A 13,144-nucleotide genomic window follows, 5' to 3' on the forward strand; every position below is an offset into this window, starting at 1 on the left:
CCATCCCCATCTATCATGACCTAACTTCAACCAGTCCGCTCTACAAAGCCCTGCTAGCTGATCTAGTTGGCTCTGTGTCAAATTATCTATGCTTTTTGATCAGCTTTTGGTTACTGTTGTTCTGAACCACTTATCTACAAGTACATATAATCACGCTAAACTCGACGTTATCTCTCATCCCTTGAGTCTTGTCAGACTTGTCCTGCCTCATGAAGTAACTTTATGTAGTAGATTTTTATTTATGCATGACTTTATAAACTGTAAGTAGCAGAACAGTGATGATAAGGGAGAAGAGGTGGCAAAGAAGCATGAGTTTTAATACTGCACTTGTGGTCAACTGTTTAAAGCTAGAGCTTTAAAAACCTCTGGTGTGTTGACCAAGTGAAGAGTCAAGTTTGGCTTGGTTTGGTTTTGGCAGAAGAGAGATGCTGGGAGCTTTATGGGAGCGGGATGCTAAAATTAAGCTGTAAGGCAAAGGGGAAAAGAGGACGGTCAGATGTAGAGATTTATAGATGATGTGAAAGAGAATATGCATGCCAAAGATGCAGGGGGAAATGGATGAAACGGAAATGGATGATTTGTTGTGGTGACCCCTGATGGGATCAGCTGATAGAAGAAGACGATAAAAAGTCCTCTTATTGGACATCTGAGTGTGGAGAATCAGAACAGTTGAAAGGGCCCTTTTGCTGTAAATCTAAGATGAAAAGGTCCTAACCTATGTAGTCCTCTCAGATCTAATTACTTTGGTCAGCTTGCATATAATATATCCATTAAAGTGTTTCCTGTTAAGTCAATGTTAAGTTTATATGATAATGCCAGAGAAGGGATCCTATAAATTGTGGTCCTGTTCCTTTGGGGTCACACATTTGCCTAATTAAATTAAGCACAAGCTCTATAGCGCTTCTTTGAATTGTGGTGTCTGTGGTGTTTGTAGTGAGGGATGTTAATATTTAAGCCCCTGTTAATGGTAAAATTGGGAGGGAAGCAATATTGTAATGTAATCATGTAATCATGATGCAATTGTGTTTGGAAGTGTTGAAAAGTATAACAGCCTGCCCAACCAGCAGAAAAAGTGAGACCATGGTAATCAGACAAGCCGTGCCATCTGTGCACAGTTCATAACCTTCTAGAGTTGATGACTGTATGAATAAAAAGGAGGCCCTGAGTCTTCCAACCCCATAGGCTGTTTGTGTCACGGGAAAGCGGAGAAAGTGGACCCAAATGCAGACTAAAAGAGATGATCGAAGCTGGCAGATGATCCAGAAGTAGAAGGAAAAAAAAAACCTGGACAGCACAGAGAACACAAGGGGCAGCAGCAAGGAAACAATAATCTGACAGAGAATAACTGAAATCAAGGGGTGATTAGTTGATCTAAGACAGGTAAGTGCTAATCAGTGATGGAAACCAGGTGTGACACAGGAAAGGAAGTAAAACTCAACATACTAAACACGGGAGAAACAAAAGTAAAACAGGAAGTTAACAAGTTCAGAAAAACTCAAAACACACAAAAATACCAAACATAAAACACATAACATCATGACAGTTTGTCTCATGACAATAACAATAAATGACTTTAAAGCGCTATTATAAGTGGTAAACACCTACTATGACATCGGGCTCTCCAGTGCTATGAAAAAGTGTTTTGTTTGCACTTATACCCACATCAAATTAATCTGCTAAAGACAGGGTGTTCTTATCGGCTCCAGCTCGGTTCAGCAATTGTGTCAACGCAATTACCCAGGTTCACATGTTCATTTTTACTCTATAACAGGACGGGTATTGAAAATTAGGTGAAGCTATAAATGCTATGATGTTGCATTGGGTCATTTTGATTCAATTTAAGGCATCTGATTCTATTAGATATTCAATTAATTAAATGCAATGACCTTTTCACATGGTGGCACTTAAGATGACAGAAACAATACATTGACAAAGAGAGAAAAAATTGGATAGATCTTACTTGATCTTAGTCCTATCTGGAAGACAGGAAATTTTTTGTTGAAATCGGTAACTGTGTCTCAGACCAAATGGCTATGACCTGTGGGGTTCCCCAGGGGTCAATCCTGGGACCCCTATTGTTCAATCTGTACATGCTTCCATTAGGCCAGCTAATACGCGGCTATAATGTCTTACCACAACTATGCAGATGACACTCAGATCTATGTGTTACTGACCGCAGGAGAACACGGGCCTGTAGATACACTGGCCCTCATTTATCAAACTTGCGTAAGACGAAAAACGTGCGTAGGTCGTGTGTACGTTCTTTTCTGCGCAAAGGTTGGCATTTATCAAATCCATCGTGAGCGCAGGAAAGATGAAATCGCCACGACAGGTCTGAGGCCGGTGTACGCACTTTTCCATTTTGACTTGCGGTGACTGCAACACAGCAGCTCACTAGTGTGTGCTCAGGAGTCGCAACAAATCCCTAGGTTAAAATTACAGACTTATCACTTCAAAGAAGGCCCATGTTTTATTTGACTTCAACATAAATATAAACATAAACGCAAATTAAATAAATTAAACAAGTACAACTCCGTAATTGGAAGAGTGATGGCTCATTATTCAACCGCGCACCCTCACACCGAACAGGAGAGGCGCTTTAACACTGCGCATACGCGCACGCGTGCCACTGTGGAGAGGTGTACAGGGCTCCTAAAGCTGGATCTGTCTCTCGGCTGCGGGGGGAACCCTATACGCCCGAAAAGGTATGCAATATTATTATTGCATGCGGGGATCTCCATAACATTGCCCAAAAAAATGGAGTGCCATTTCCAGATGTAGGCTACATCCAGAGGACCCCGTACCCAGAGATCCCTACCACCAGCCTGCACAGCCAAGAGCGCTCAGGAGGAGAGAGGAACTTATTCAGCGATTCTGACTTTTGGTAAGCATTCTGTTATTCAAGGAAAAAAGAAAGGAGAACAACGATTTCTTTCAGCATTTATTCTGTGACTTCAGTGTTTCATTTATGTCTTTCAATGTACTGTCGATAGATTGCATGGTGTGTGTTAAAGCCATCATCCACTTCACGATATCTGTTTGTCTTTCTAGGACCTCTGTGGTCAACACGGCTGGCTGGTGTGACGCTGCAGACCGGGGGGCAGAGGCAGAGGATGTTGACGGGGCCGCGTATTCGTCGCGCGGGTCAGGTTGCCCGGATGCCATTTCGGATTCATCTGTGAATGAAAAATATTACTTTGATTAGGAAACTCATTTGTGTTGAATATTAAAGCAACTGTTTTATTTAAACGTCTTGGGTGTGCAGTCATTCTTACCATTCTTGAGCTCTGACATGGGCCATCAGTGTCAAGTTTCCCTGGCACGCCCGATGAGGACGTAGCTCCGATCAGGCCAGTCACCCTCTCCTCCAAGGCACTCAAATCCAAACCTGGATCGGACCCCCCCCGTTGTCCGACATGCTGCGTCGGACAGCTGTGACCTTTTTTTGGCCAATTTCATATCGGACCACTTCTTCCTGATCTTATTGGAGAAAAAGTAAAACATCGTTCAATTTTAGATTTCATTTAATCTGGAGTTTATCACATTTTATTGACCATCACAGTAGGGGAAAATACATAACTCGTCCGGTCTGCGATTTACATCGCCAACGCTGTTGACAGCCGTCCCAGCTGTCAACAGTGTTGACAGCGTTTCTTTGCCGCCTTTCGTCTTTCCATGTCGCAAATTCTAGAGGTGCGGCCTCTCAACCCCCTTTTGTAGAAGGCGTGGTTAGGATCATTACGATGGATTTCAGCCGCCGGATTTATCAACAGCCGCTCGGTTTTACGATGGGATTGGTGTGGTACGCATGTTCTGTAAATCTCACTTGAGCCTCTGCGTACGACGAGTTCTCCGCTCATATCTACGATGCTTTCTACGACGGCTTGATAAATGAGGGCCACTGTGTCGCTGCATCGAACAGATCAGTGTGTGGATGCAAAACAATTTTCTCCAGCTAAACTCAGACAAAACTGAAATCATTGTCTGTGGCCCACAGAAACAAAGAGAAAGTGTTATCAGTCACCTTGAGACTCTCTCTCTAAAACCTAATAACCAAGTTAGAAATCTAGGGGTAATATTGGACTCAGACCTGAACTTTAACAGCAACATTAAATCGATAACATCAGCAGCTTTTTACCATCTAAAAAACATTGCCAGAATTAAAGGAATAGTGTCTAAACCACACTTAGAAAGACTAATCCATGCGTTTGTCTCCAGCAGGTTAGACTACTGTAACGGCCTGCTCACTGGGCTCTAAACGGGCTGTAAGACAGCTGCAGTACATCCAGAATGCTGGTGCTCGAGTCCTGACTAGAACCAGGAAATATGACCATATTAGTCCAGTGCTCAGGTCTCTGCACTGGCTTCCTGTCGCTCAGAGAATAGCCTTTAGAACATCTCTGCTTGTGTACAAGTCTCTTCATGGTCAAGCGCCAAAGTACATCTCTGACATGTTAGAGCCATATGAACCAACTCGGGCTCTGAAGAACCTCAGGGAGGGGTCTCCTGCTGCTGCCCAGAGTCAGGACTAAACAAGGTGAGGCTGTGTTTCAGTTTGATGCTCCTAAAATCTGGAACAGTCTTCCAGAAGATGTGAGACAGGCCTCAACTCTGACAATGTTTAAATCCAGGCTGAAAACAGTTCTATTTAGCTGTGCATATGACACCTGAAAGTATTTTATCTGCACTCTTCACTTTTAAATTAATTAATTAATGATTATTTTTTTTAATGTTTTTTTTGGAATGATTTTATTGCCTTCTTGTGTTTTTATGTAGCTGTAAAGCACTTTGAATTGTCTTGTGTACGAATTGTGCTCTACAAATAAAATTGCCTTTCCTTGACTGCAAGACAGCTGGCAGCTCACTGGTTGATGACCACAGTCCACTCAAAATCACCAAACCCCATAATGTTGCCCATATAGTCAATGATATTTCTGATGGGTCTAGTTGTTTTCTTCAGCAGTGGTTGAATTGGAAATTAATTATGGGCTCATACAACATCTAAATCCTTTTGTAGTGAACATTATTATCTCTGGCAACCACACACACACATAGCGTTTTGCTCTTAGTCAGCAGCAGTCCTCTTCATGCACACAGGTTGATAAATATATAGGACTCAGAGGCCAAAAGGGTAAAAAGGTTTGATGTTAGGGTATATTTTTCTGAAAAACTTTCTAAACCAAGTAATTTGTGATCCACTCTGTAATGCTTTAGATGTGTTTGCAGGAAGAATGGGACTGAATAATAATAACTGAAACGCTTCGCTTGGTATCATCGATGTTTTGAGAAGAAATGGCAACATTACACAGTGGTTAAAACATTACTATGCTAGTGTTTTTTTTTTTAATTTAGTGCAGACCTGAAAACCCAAAGCAGATGGATGTTACATTCTCCCAAAATAAGAAGTCAAGAAGAGAACACTCAAGGAGACGTGTTTCAGAGGAAAGCCAGCCAAGTCTCTTACTGCAGAAGGTTTGATCGCTACAAAAAGTAGTCTAACAGTAAAGACTCTAAAATTGTGAGTCTTCATTGTTTTATTATGCCTATTGCTTTGTATTAGGCCGTAAGGTGAACCCCGTTTTCGTTTAGGCTCGCTCCGTGCTCTCCGAACTACATGCCCGTTAGCTGATAAAAATGACCAACTTATTTTGCACATATAAAAAAAGTTTTGCGTCACAGAATCCTGTACTTTTTTTAAACCGAGACGTTTTCTGAAGATATTTTCCGCAGGGCTGAATGACGATTTTGACGTCACAAGACACCACGTGACCGCGCTGGACCAATCACGTTGCCGATTTACGACAACAAACTGGAAAAATGACAACCTGCCTGGTGCTGTCAAAACTAACCTACAGAAAGGAATCTCGCAAAATATCATTTTAAAGTGAACATAAAATAATAATTATCAACGATAATGCTCATTCATGTATTTCTGAATTGAGCCAATTTAGCCATTTACCATTCAGGTATTCATTTACTGATTTATTCACTAATAACTATACAACACATAACAAAATCAAAGTAGGGCATACACATCAACCGGCTTAAACTTATATACATAACCATAATAAAAGGAATGATACAAATGGAATAGAATAAAGGTAAAAAAAAAATTAAAAAAAACGCGCGCGCACACACATACACTATTCCTCACTGTCAGTGTCAGGGCAGCTGTCATCTTCTTTATCCTCTGTTTCCTTTGTGGTGTTTGAACAGCTGGAACACCTGCACAAGTCTACTTTATTAATACTTTATTAATCCCAATTTGGGAAATTGTTTTGTTGCAGCAGCATACAGTATATGAAAACAATTAAAGTAGTAAAAAACAAGCAAATAGAATAGAATAAAATAAATATAAAATAAAATAAAATAATATAAACTAATAAAAATAGTGAATAAACATTTGCTATGTACAAATCTACAGTATTTTTTGTTTTTTGTTATTGTTTTTTAGGAGAGACTTCAAGCCTATTGAGGTTGAAGTTCTCTTCCAGCCAGAGGGGAGGTGTTGTATATGGTGATGGCTGCTGGTAGGAAGGATTTCCTGAAACGGTCCTTGTGACAGTGGAGCTGGATGAGCCTGTTGGAAAAGGAGCTCCGCTGTCCAACCAGCAGCTGGTGGAGAGGATGGGTGGGGTTATCCATGATGGATAACAGTTTGTTCAGTGTCCTCCTCTCCACCACCGATTCAAATGAGTCCAATCTTTTGCTTTACACATGACCTTATTATTTTAGCCTGATAATTTGCCCTTTTGCAGTGCTGGTGGAGGGCATCACTTGTTGGGGGGATAGATAATTCTGGCAAGGCTGATGATGCCATACAGAAAGCTTTGTACCTAGCCTCATTGATGTTTTCTGTGGTTGGCTGATCGTACAAATGGCATACATATTTGCAAAGTAATGCAAATGTAGAGTGGTCCAAGTTAAATTCAGTCCCCAGATTTCTGAAAGCCTTCAGGTAGACATCTTTCTCGCATGCCACAGCAAATGTCTTCTTTTTGCCTTGTGGTGTCACACCCAGTGAATGTATGGATCCCAATCAAGGCTGAACACACACTGGCTCCGAGAGCTGATGACACCTTGGTAATGTCCATTATGCGTGTTCTGTTGCCCTTCCCTGTGAAAAAGTACAAGCTGCATGGCAAATCTTTCTGCAGACTCACAGCAATGACTGCTACATCAGTGTCAGGGCTCTTAATAATGACAGTCTTATGTTCCTGTGCAGCATGTTGTGCATGCAAAAACACCCTTGTGTCACATTCTTCGTGGTCACACTGCAGGTCTTCCACAGCACGAACAGACTGCACACCTTCCAGTACAGTCACGGTGACATTGGTGTTGATGTGCTATGTACAAGCTGAGGTTTCTTCCCACTGCTGTAAGAGCAGCATGTGGCTACGCATCATATAAGAACTCAGCAAGTGCTTCTTTATTTGTTCCTTCTGATTCCTTCCATTCCACCTTGTGCAGGTGAAATTCTGTGTTTCCTCATGCTTAACAGAAGATATGTGCATGTAACAAATCTTTCGGTCGAAATTTCGTCTTCTTCGGTACTGCTGGATGATCGCGCTGCTACTGCAGTGCTGTTTCTGTTTACCAGCTCAGCTGACATACCAGCTATCCGATTCGTCCATTCTGATGACGTCTCAACCGTGGCACCTCTCGCGAGCCAAACTGTTATTACGCCTGCCGAATATGTACATACGCCTTGCCAGGCACTAGTTATTCCTTTAAACGTTGCGAACTAAAAAAGTACTGTGTTCTGAGCGGCGAAGGTGAAGGAGTTTTCGAGGTTCACCTTACGGCCTATATAGGGAAGCACTCGTAGGAAAAGTTGACAACCCCAAACTATGTTTTTTTATATAGGCTATTATAATAATTTCTTTGTATGGTCTGATAGAGCCTCAAACACCTTTAGGGTGATGTTCCATGGATTAATTCTACCAGCCATCCCCTCTTACCCCTAGGGTTTTGGGCATATTTAATGTGGAAGACACAATTTTTGTGACAGTTTCTTCTAATGGCAAATGTGGGCACATTACAATTTTTAAAGCGAATATGACCTTTTTGCTATTCAATTTCTGAGCCTTTATTGTCAAACTGATACAGAATATTTTGTGCTGTGGAGCAACATAGCTCTTGCACGTTCTGGAGTGAGACTGTCTTGGAAAAGCTGGGTGCTCTCTATGCTACGGATCTCGTGTACTCATCAATTGTTGCTCACTAACATGTTGCCTCGCTTTGATGTTTGATATTACTTCCAATAACCCAAAAATGCCATGAAATGTTTTTTACCATCAATGATTAACTTTGGAAAAAGTCAAATCTGTCTGCATTAAAGCTAGCTACTCACCATCACATGCTTTAGGAGATGTAAGTTGGAGACGCTGTGAAAGACCAGCTTAAGATAATTAGAAAAAAAACTGGTTTGATGTTTCTGTGTGTGGGCGTGTAAGAGAACATACTTGTGATTTTGCATGCAAGGAAATGCATGCCTCTGTGCATTAATGTGTGGATGTTAAATACCATGCTATTTTAAATTTGTCTCAGCATCTTAGGAGTTTATTGAAACACCCCAAAACATGGCAGTTTATTTGTTATCTTCTACATGGTTCCTGCACTGCACTGTGCTACACACATCCAACACACAACGTTAAGAAAGGTATGCTCGCAAGAAAGGCAAAATGTGTACAGCATGATGAAATGCCATGAATTAATGAAACGGGTCTCTTACGAATGAAATGGGATGGAATGGAAATGAGCAAATTAGCAGGGCAGAATGGAGGAAGATATCATCTTTTTTTAAATGAAAAAAAATGCATCAGAAGATGTGTGCAACAGGAATAAGTCATTACACAGATATTATCACCTGCTAATTTCAAACATTTTTAAACCTAATTAACAAATAATTGAACAAAATATATATTTTTTTGCATCTCAAGAATATTGCACTTAGTTTTGTGGATGGAAAGTCACTGTGAAAATGATTAGCCATGAGGGGACATATAGCCCTTGTCAGATTTATCTTCCGATGCAATGTGTCATTGGAGAATAAGTTCAGGGCCATTCGAGTCTATTTACTGACTTAATTTTACTGCAGTTATGTTATTCACAAAGCTGCAATTTGAAACAGCTCTCACGTTGTGCCTAGTTATTATCACATTGAGTCTACAACTGGATGAAATAAAAGAAAACTAGAGCGAAATGGAGCATAAAAGAATGCAGTTGAATGGTGCAGTGCAGAACATAGCTAAACATAATAGCCTTCAGAGGTCTAATAGAACAGGGGGATGCTGAATGAAACACAACATACACTCACATGTTAGCAAGGTTGTTTTCTTTTTTCTTTTTTTTTTCCACACTAAGGTCTACAGTTATTTATAAGTCTTGGTTCATTGGCCCTGCACAGCAGATTGTTGTAGGGTTGACTGAACAGTGACTAACGGTTACTGCAGGGCTGAATCATATTGTCAGGGAATGAAACATATTGTTGTTGAGGGGTTCATTGTAAACCCCATCGCATGCTTGATGGAGTTTTCCATGCAAAAAAACCAGAGGCTACTGAGCGTCAAGAACCTACATGCGCTGGCGCATGCACATATGTGCACTCACACATATGGAGTTTATACTGTACACACAAGCAAAATCAGCACAACTCCCAGTTGCCAGACATTTTTGCAATTTTAATGACTGCATCTATCACTATCTGAAGGTAAACATTTTATCCATCATCCACCACTTAGGTCTTTACAGCTGTTTTTGTGTTTCATGGTCACTTTTATGGCTTACTCTTGCGTCCTCAATAAGTTTATAGTCATAATGGCCAATATGTTTGATTACTGAATTTAAAGCACGGGTGAAAACTTCCCTCAGTGTAAAGATGTTGGGTCTATGCTTATGATTGAAAGATAAATAAGGGGAAGAGAGCCAATACACAAATGTTTAAATCTGGCAGAATACGTTTTTATTGCCTATTGGCCTTCCTGTCACTCTGGGTCACAGAAGCTCATCCTGCAGTGGGTGGCCATTTAAATAGATGATTTTGACTGGAAAGTCGGATCAGTACACCTGTTAGGGAGATCTGGTAGCCATCCACACCCCCTGGCTGTCACCACCAGGAGACCATGACTCACTCCATTGGTGTGTGTGAGTGTGCCCAGGCCGAACAATTTTGCCTGGGTTTTAAATCAGGAAAACATGAAAATGGAAAATACACGTGTTCTCTCAGAACACAGTTTGTTCATCTAAAACACTTTATCCCTTCCATCATGGATTTAGCGAATGAAAATGTGATCTACATGAAAAATTACATAAGCATACTAGCAAATTGAATATAGCTGAATCGGAACGTTTGGAATGATTTTTTTATGAAAAAAGATCAGTAAGCACTCATACATTTTTTTTATCAGCTGTCTATTTAGTTAGCTATTTATTTAGTTATTTTTATCAAAGACAACATGAAAGTTGTCTTTTAGTTGTCAACAGTTTCTTAAATATGAGAAGTCCTTTCAATTTATATGATATGTCAAAGCAATTTGAATTGGGTAGTATATTGGAAAAATGTAGTGTGAAGACGTCAAATCTTGACCCGGAAGGGCAGTCTGATATTAGCTTTTTACTGTGAAAATCATTCATCAGATTGGATCAAGAGGTAATAAAACATGCTTATAACCTTGATTCTGTCAGTTAAGATTGTGTACATTCAGATTTAGATTTTTTATAGAATCCGCCCAGTTTATTCAAGGTAAAAGTACAAAAAGCAACTTTATTTTGATGTCCCCACCTGCTCATATCTGTCAAATGATAAGTTGGCAGTGCCTGGCAGGTGCTGTCACAACAGCTTGATGAGTGACAGTGAGGTAGTCAGATGAGGAACCAAGATAACCCTGTCAACACTATCTCCTGTTTCTGAAACTGCTAACAGAGCCCTGGGGTGTGTATACAACGCCGGGGAGACATATACTAAAGAGCTACAAACTGAACTGTTCTGAGCTGCATACTAAGCTTGTCGATGCTGTGCTTGATGTCAAGTGTTTTAGAACCTTTCAAGTACTTCAGAGATTTGATTGGCAACAAGTAGAAGATTAAAAGCAATATTGTTGAAATAATACTTTGAAAATGAATGCGCACTGAGAAATTACAGTTGAAGGGATTGCAGCTGTTTCTGTTAGGTTGTGCTTGGATAGCGAAGCCACTTCCATCATAATGTAAATAGAGTTGAACTTCATACAACACTCAGAAGGAACTCAAACAAGTATGGAAGATACCACTTGTCCCTTCAACATGATTGATAAGTGGCTGAAATCAAGAATATGTTTTGTGTGTTACACATAATATTATTGTCATGTTTTACATCAGATGCAATTAGTCAAATTAAAATGGCTTCTCGACAAAGTAAAAAAGGGGTGTGGTGGAAAGCAGAGGTGAAAGTTGATTCTAAGCTTATTTTTAAAGCCGCTTTCGGCATTTTAAAGAAGTCACTTTCACACCGCAGAGGATGACATTCACACTCAATACTGCACAGTCACATGGGTATGATGTGTGCTCTTTATTTCATGCACAAGTACACAATCTTCTTATATTTTTTGCACCTTCTACCTTTTTTCATCTTTACTACCCTTTTTATTTTGGGACACATTGCTACTGCTCCCATTTATTTCATGTAGACATGATGGTAGTTGTAAGGAAAGAGTTAACTGTCCCTGTCCCAGCGTGTGTTTGGAATCCTTGTGGAGAATGACCAGTTATTTCACTATGGGATCTCAGTATCTATAATTGAATCACTTAAGCACTCCTGGCTATTAGCTGGTGAGAAGACTTGAGCATCAGCAAGAGGAAAGGATAGTGTGTTTTGTTGTCAACGTCATAGCATACAGATTCAGCACAGAGATGAGCTGAATGTTGCACCTGCTCTGAGCACCTGCACTTCCTCATTATATGAATGCATCCACTTAAGTGTGTCTATTTCTGGGTGTGCACACATATCACAGATTGTGCTTGAGTGTGAGAACCAGTATTAGTATTAACCTCTCTCCTCTCAGATAATTGGTTGATACACTGTAGCAGTTCAATTAAAATTAAGTTGTTTGCCAGCAAGTTGCAACAACTTGTGCGTCCTGATTTCTTCCCTTGAGGCCCTTACTCCACCATCTGTTTCTATGAGTGATGGGAGCCTGCTAAGACACAAATCTGTATTTGTGTGTGTGTGCTGCAGTGTATGGAGGCTTATGTATACCAGAAAGTCTTTAGGGTTTTGATTCATATCTCTTGAACTGTGAGAAACTGTGGTATCACAGCAAGCATCTGATTGGCAGTAATGCCTGAGCGTGGCTAAACGTGATTAGAGTCGGTGGTGATGATGCAGGGTTAGGTTATTTTGACTCGTGCGATGGAAAGATTTTTTTTTTGCTGTTTTGAGGTAGATGTGTAAGCTGTTTTGACCAAGCAAATATCCCAGATGTATTTGCAGGTGATTTGAGGACTCAGGAACTTATGCAGAGACATCATGAATACATTAATATGCACATATGTTAACACCCGTGCTTCCCTGGTGCAAAGCAATCAATCTGAGCTGAGAGGAGTCGTGCGATATTTTTCACATTTTCTGAAGAACACCTATCCCAGGATCAAGGCCAGCTGTGCTTGTCAGATATTTCAGACTGAACCTGCACAGCTTTTATGCATCAACAGTTCGAGGGTGATATCCAACAGTCACTGTAACGTTCTAAAAGTGACAGTCTGACATTTATAACTGCGTTACAGTCAGCCAGGTGTGCACATGTCAGACAGTAATCAGGGCTCAATCAACTCCTACTCTCAGTTTATGTCATAAACTTAGTACAATACTATGAAAGCCTCCCAAAAACATAAACAGAGATGAGCCACTCACAGTGAATGTCAAAGATGTGAAAATATATGAACAGTCATTTGGACACATGCGATAAGGGTGGGTGTAGAGACATGAGCATCTTTGACAAGAGCCAAGTTATTATGGCCAGATGACTGTATTGCAGCTTCTCTGAAATGGCAAAGGCTTGTGGGGCACTCTGACCCAGTAATTTTGTTTTAAGCTTAGATGAGCAGATGTCTGGATAATGCAAGAACAAAACCCATGAGTTGAAAATATGCCCTCCCTTTTGTAGCC

The 13,144-nt window shown here is 40.5% G+C and overlaps 1 protein-coding gene across 2 annotated transcripts in view; it reads left to right on the top strand.

The window, feature by feature from the left end:
* Positions 1-13,144, top strand: part of b4galnt4a (beta-1,4-N-acetyl-galactosaminyl transferase 4a) — a 143,524-nt gene that overhangs the window by 104,323 nt on the left and 26,057 nt on the right. The gene's annotated exons all lie outside the window — the stretch shown is intronic.

Source organism: Odontesthes bonariensis, chromosome 7 (genome assembly GCF_027942865.1).
Source record: "Odontesthes bonariensis isolate fOdoBon6 chromosome 7, fOdoBon6.hap1, whole genome shotgun sequence".
Taxonomy (NCBI): Eukaryota; Metazoa; Chordata; class Actinopteri; order Atheriniformes; family Atherinopsidae; genus Odontesthes; species Odontesthes bonariensis.